This window comes from Schistocerca americana, chromosome 8 (genome assembly GCF_021461395.2).
Source record: "Schistocerca americana isolate TAMUIC-IGC-003095 chromosome 8, iqSchAmer2.1, whole genome shotgun sequence".
In the NCBI taxonomy this organism is placed as follows: domain Eukaryota; kingdom Metazoa; phylum Arthropoda; class Insecta; order Orthoptera; family Acrididae; genus Schistocerca; species Schistocerca americana.
Genome location: NC_060126.1, coordinates 157825776 through 157831775, shown reverse-complemented (window position 1 = coordinate 157831775; position 6000 = coordinate 157825776). Strand labels below are relative to the sequence as shown.

General features: G+C 47.4%; 1 protein-coding gene across 1 annotated transcript in view; it reads left to right on the top strand.

Moving 5' to 3' along the window:
• The first annotated feature begins 558 nt into the window (after positions 1 to 558).
• LOC124545123 (fatty acyl-CoA reductase wat-like) overlaps positions 559 to 6000 on the top strand; it is a 261169-nt gene continuing 255727 nt past the window's right edge. The window contains exon 1 of the mRNA XM_047123943.1: positions 559 to 616. The gene's annotated coding sequence lies outside the window, so the exon portion shown is untranslated. The remainder of the gene's footprint in view (positions 617 to 6000) is intronic.

The window sequence follows — 6000 nt, the reverse complement described above, 5'->3', positions numbered from 1 at the left end:
TGAACGGCCGGTGTGGCCAAGCGGTTAAAGGCGCTACAGTCTGGAACCGCGTGACCGCTACGGTCACAGGTTCGAATCCTGCCTCGGGCATGGATGTGTGTGATGTCCTTAGGTTGGTTAGGTTTAAGTAGTTCTAAGTTCTAGGGGACTGATGACCTTAGAAGATAAGTCCCATAGTGCTCAGAGCCATTTGAATTTGAACGTACACATATTACACAGAATTGTTGTTTACTCGGATATGCTCAGGAGCGCGACCGAATAAGCGGGGGCTGCGGCTGGTCCCGGCGGAGGTTCGAGTCCTCCCTTAGGCATGGGTGTGTGTGTTTGTCCTTAGGATAATTTAGGTTAAGTAGTGTGTAAGCTTAGGGACTGATGACCTTAGCAGTTAAGTCCCATAAGATTTCACACACATTTGAACATTTGAACATTTTTGAATAAGCGGGGGCAACGGCACGTGTCAACAGTGCAAGATACGTTAGCATACAATCAGTCGTTTCCCACGGCTGCTCGGCGCGAGTGCGTAAAGCTGCGTCGTACAAAAGTCCGCTGCTTCGGGCACCGGCCAGTTGACATCGTCTGCTCACGGGACAACTGCCGTCAGAGCCCGCGTTGCCAGGTGGGTCCCGCTAGCTGCCAGCTAAGTCAGCCGTCCGAAGGCGCGTTTACTTCAGCTAGTAAACGTCTCCGTCTTAGATTCGATTTTCGCTTCCAGATTACATTTGTAGGTTAAAGATAATTTCAGTGTCTTAAGCAGTTACTGTTTAAGCCGGCCGTTGACGCCGAGCGGTTCTAGGCGCTTCAGTCCGGAACCGCGCTGCTGCTACGGTCGCAGGTTCGAATCCTGCCTCGGGCATGGATGTGGGTGATGTTCTTAGGTTAGTTAGGTTTAAGTAGTTCTAAGTCTAGGGGACAGATGACCTGTTAAGTCCCATAGTGCTTAGAACCATTTGAACCATTTTTGAGTAGTCACTGTTTAGGACGTGGTAGTGTACAAAATTTTGTATTAAAAGGCTATGAAAAGTTCACGTACTCGATTTTTCACCGTGGTTCTTAACGTACCAGCAGTACAAAAATATCTACAGCGTGTTTCACAATTCATATTGTACACTTCTAGAGGTTATAGAGGGGACTTAGTAGATCAAGCTACACATAGGAACCCATGTCCGGAAACTTCATGAACTACGCTACAGAGCGTCAGTGTTATAGGCGCCGGAGGCTGTAAATGTATGCACACTGAAGCGCCAAGGAAACTGGTATAGGTATGCGTATTCATATACGGAGATATGAAAACAGGTAGAATACGGCGCTGCGGTCGGCAACGCCTGTATAAGACAACAAGTGTCTGGCGCAGTTGTTAGATCGATTACTGCTGCTACAATGGCAGGTTATCAAGATTTAAGTGAGTTTGGATGTGGTGTTATTGTAGGCGTATAAGCGATGGGAGACAGAATTTCCGACGTAGCGATGAAGTGGGGATTTTCCCGTACGACCAGTTCATGTGTGTACCATGAATATCAGGACTCTGGTAAAACATCAAATCTTTGACATTGCCGCGACCGCCAGAAAATCCTGCAAGAACGGGACCAACGACGACTAAAGAGAAATCGTTCAATGTGACAGAAGTGCAAGCCTTCCGCAAATTGCTGCATATTTCAGTGCTGGACATCAAAAATTGTCAGCGTGCCAACCATTCAACGAAACATCATCGATATGGGCTTTCGTAGCCGAAGGCCCTCACGTGTACCCTTGATTACTGCGTAAGGATCCTGACCACTTGCATCCATTCATGTCCGTTTTGCATTCTGAAGGACTTAGACAATTTCAGCAGGACAGTAAGACACCCCACACGTCCAGGGAAACCCTTTAGAGTTTAAACACTTTCTCTGGCCACCAAACTCCCGAGACATGAACATTATTGAGCATATCTGGGATGCCTTGGAACGTGCTGTTCAGAAGAAATCTTCAGCCCCTCGTACTCTTACAGATTTATGGATAGCCCTGCAGAATTCACTGTGTCAATTCCCTCCAGCACTACTTCAGACATTAGTCGAGTCCATGCTGCGTCGTGTTGCGGCCCTTCTGCGTGCTCGCGAGGACCCTACACGATATTAGGCAGGTGTGCCAGTTTCTTTGGCTCTTCATTGTATATGGAGGATGATTTACTGATGATTTTACAAACTTTCTAGGTTAATGGCGAATGTACGAATTTGAAGTAAGGGTCCCTGTACCGAAAACGAAGGAGTCGAACGTTATAAGCGAAAACCATTCTGGCACCTCTGACCGTGGAATATATTTAATGGTACTGTTGTTGCTAAGATTGTAGAGTAGGAAACGTACGGACGTGATAGCTTGGACGAAAACAAGGAAAAAAATCCAGTAAGCATGGGTTCTAAAATACATACCTGAGGAGCTATGAGTACTTGTTCATCTTCGCTACTTTGGAACACATCCTCTCTACTGAACAAATGCACGTAGCTCTTAAGGTATGCATTTTAGAGCCCATGTTTGCTGCACATTGTTTCTTGTCTTGGTCCGTGTTACCACCTCTGGAAGTTGCCTGCCATACAACCTTAGCAACAAAGAAAGTTTGTAGCATCATCACGAAATCACCTTGTTTATACATACATTTACAGGAGCCGGCGCCAATAACTTTGACGCTCTTAGCGTCATTGGATGATGTTTCCGGACATGAATTCCTATGCAGAAATAGATCCACTAATTCCCATCTGCAACCTCTAGAAGCGTATAATATGAATTGTCAAACAACCTGTTCGAAGTAAATTTCTATAAGCGCATATTATCGATAGAAAATGTAAGTCAAAGAATGACAATTTGCCAACGCTGCGGTCGCGTGCACGGTAAGTACAGAGTGGCTTAAAATACTTGTTAGAACGTTCTTGGTTACTACGACGTAATGTCAGGTGATATGATTTTTGCTATCGTATTTATGCTACAGCAGACAACCTGAAATTTAACGCAGAAGGTTTTCAAAGTGTTTTCCTTCTGCAGCGACGAGTGTGTATAGCCTTTAGCCGAATTCCTTGATGCCTTTCTCAAGAACATCTTTTCAGACTACACGAATCTCTCTGGAAATTGTAGTACCAACTTCCTGTAGTGTTCAAGGCACTTTTTTGAAGACTCTGTTCATCAGATAACCTCATAAGAGATAACCACACGGGTTATATCGGGACTATAAAGGAGCCATGCCACACCGTGTCCAGTGAATGGTTAAGGTATCCAAGGAAATGATCTAATCTCTGTACGTCTCATTAAATAAAACTTAAGCATCGGCAGTGTGGTCTGGACGTGCTCCACACTGCATAAACCACTAGCTTCGGAACCTTCGTCTGCGACATGAAGCCAGTACAAAATCAAGTTTCAGTACCTGTCTGTATTTGTCTGTGATGCTAGGTCTGTCAATAAAAATGAGACCAATAATGCATTGTGCACTGCTTGCGTACCAAACATGACTTTTTGTCAATGACGTGCAGCAGCAGCTTGAAAAAGTGGATTTTCAGTCGCTTAGTAGCAGCAGTTCTGTTTGTTGACCCATGGAGTGTGCCTCATTACTAAACCAGGTCTGTCCCAGTATCGACTGTTCGATTTTCAAAGGCCTCAATCATCTCATTTCCAAATGTAACAGGTTGGGGTTTTGTGACACGAGATATTGAGCGTCAGAGAGGGGAAAAGATCATTATTTTGTCAGGGATGCCGCGAGGGAATGCGACACTTTATGGGTGGTGGAATGGATTCTTTCCTTGGCTCGGTGGGTGAGTTGTGAGTGAGACATTGGTGGTTCCATTGATGATGATGAGGTCTGATACTCCGAGGAGCGTAGGGGATGATGTGGGAGACCCACACCGCCGGCTAGGCAAGGTTCTAGGTGGTTTGCCATTGCCTTCCTTCGACCGTAATGGGGATGAACGATGATGATGAAGACGACACAACAACACCCAGTCATCTCGAGCCAGGGAAAATCCCTGACCTCGTCAGGAATCGGACCCGGGACCCCGTGCGCGGGAAGCGAGAACGCTACCGCAAAACCACGAGCTCCACTATCAGTCATTTATTGAGACATGAGACCCTTTAAACAAACAGAGTACTACATTGTGTTTCAACTCGCAAAATTCCTGGCGGCAGCAGTGTGGCGCCGAGTAGTATCATGCAGATTCCAGTGACCACTGACCTGGCGACGGCTCGTGTTGCAGAGAGCGCCATGCAGCGTGTTCTTTCATTGTGTACCGTACCCGTGATCCACGGCTTCAGCGGCCTCGTCTTCTCATTTTGAATTCGCTCGTTGCATAATTAACAAGCAGCTAGGGTGTGGCTCGGAGTGCTCCGTCCCGGAATCGAACCAGTGACCCTCAGATTTGGCGTCTTCTGGAGGAGTTCATCAACTTCTAGGTTCTCAGGTGACCCATTAGCTGAGCCCGCAGTCCCTTTATCCTCACCGGCCGCATGGGTAAGTATCACGCAAACTTCTTTCTGGTAACATCGGGGATGGCATCTTGTGTGTTGGCCTATTGGCTTGGTACTGCCATATTCTTCTGTCGAGCGGTGTAGCGGCTAAGCCGTTGCAGCAAAGTATGACGCCCGCTTACTGAACATCATTTCGTCCGTCCAGGTGACGATTCTTCGTCTCTTATTTCTCCTCTCAAAGCCCGCCTCATGTCCGTGTGTCGGAGGTACACTACTGGCCATTAAAATTGCTACACCAAGAAGAAATGCAGATGATAAACGGGTATTCATTGGGCAAATATATTATACTAGAAGTGACATGTGATTACACTTTCACGCAGTTTGGGTGCATAGATCCTGAGAAATCAGTACCCAGAACAACCACCTCTGGCCGTAATAACGGCCTTGATACGCCTGCGCATTGAGCCAAACAGAGCTTGGATGGTGTGTACAGGTAGAGCTGCCCATGCAGCTTCAACACGATGCCACAGTTGACCAGACGTTTTCAGTTGGTGAGAAATCTGGAGTATGTGCTGGCCAGGGCAGCAGTCGAACATTTTCTGTATCCAGAAAAGCCCGTACAGGACCTGCAGCATGCAGCATGCGGTCGTGCACTATCCTGTTGAAATGTAGGTTTTCGCAGGGATCGAATGAAGGGTAGAGCCACGGGTCGTACCACATCTGAAATGTAACGTCCACTGTTCAAAGTGCCGTCAATGCGAACAAAAGGTGACCGAAACGTGTAACCAATGGCACCCCATACCATCACGCCGGGTGATAACGCCAGTACGGCGACGACGAATACACGCTTCCAGTGTGCATTCACCGCGATGTCGCCAAACACGGATGCGACCATCATGATGCTGCAAACAGAACCTGGATTCATCCGAAAAATGACGTTTTGCCATTCGTGCACCCAACTTTGTCGTCGAGTACATCACCGCAGGTGTTCCTGTCTGTGATGTAGCGTCAAGAGTAACCGCAGTCATGGTCTCCGACCTGATAGTCCATGCTACTGCAAACGTCGTCGAACTGTTCGTGCAGATGGTTGTTGTCTTGCAAACGTCCCCATCTGTTGACTCAGAGATCGAGACGTGGCTGCACGATCTGTTACATCCATGCGGATAAGACGCCTGTCATCTCGACTGCTAATGATACGAGTCCGTTGGGACCCAGCACGGCGTTCCGTATTACCCTCCTGAACCCACCGATTCCATATTCTGCTAACAGTCATTGCATCTCGACCAACGCGAGCAGCAATGTCGCGATAGGATAAACCGCAATCGCGATACACTACAATCCGACCTTTATCAAAGTCGGAAACGTGATGGTACGCATTTCTCCTCCTTAAACGAGGCATCACAACAGCGTTTCGCCAGGCAACGCCGGTCAGCTGCTGTCTGTGTATGAGAAATCGGTTGGAAACTTTCCTCGTGTCAGCACGTTGTAGGTGTCGCCACAGGCGCCAGCTTGTGTGAATGCTCTGAAAAGCTAATCGTTTGCATACCACAGCATCTTCTTCCTGTCATCTTCGTGGTGTAG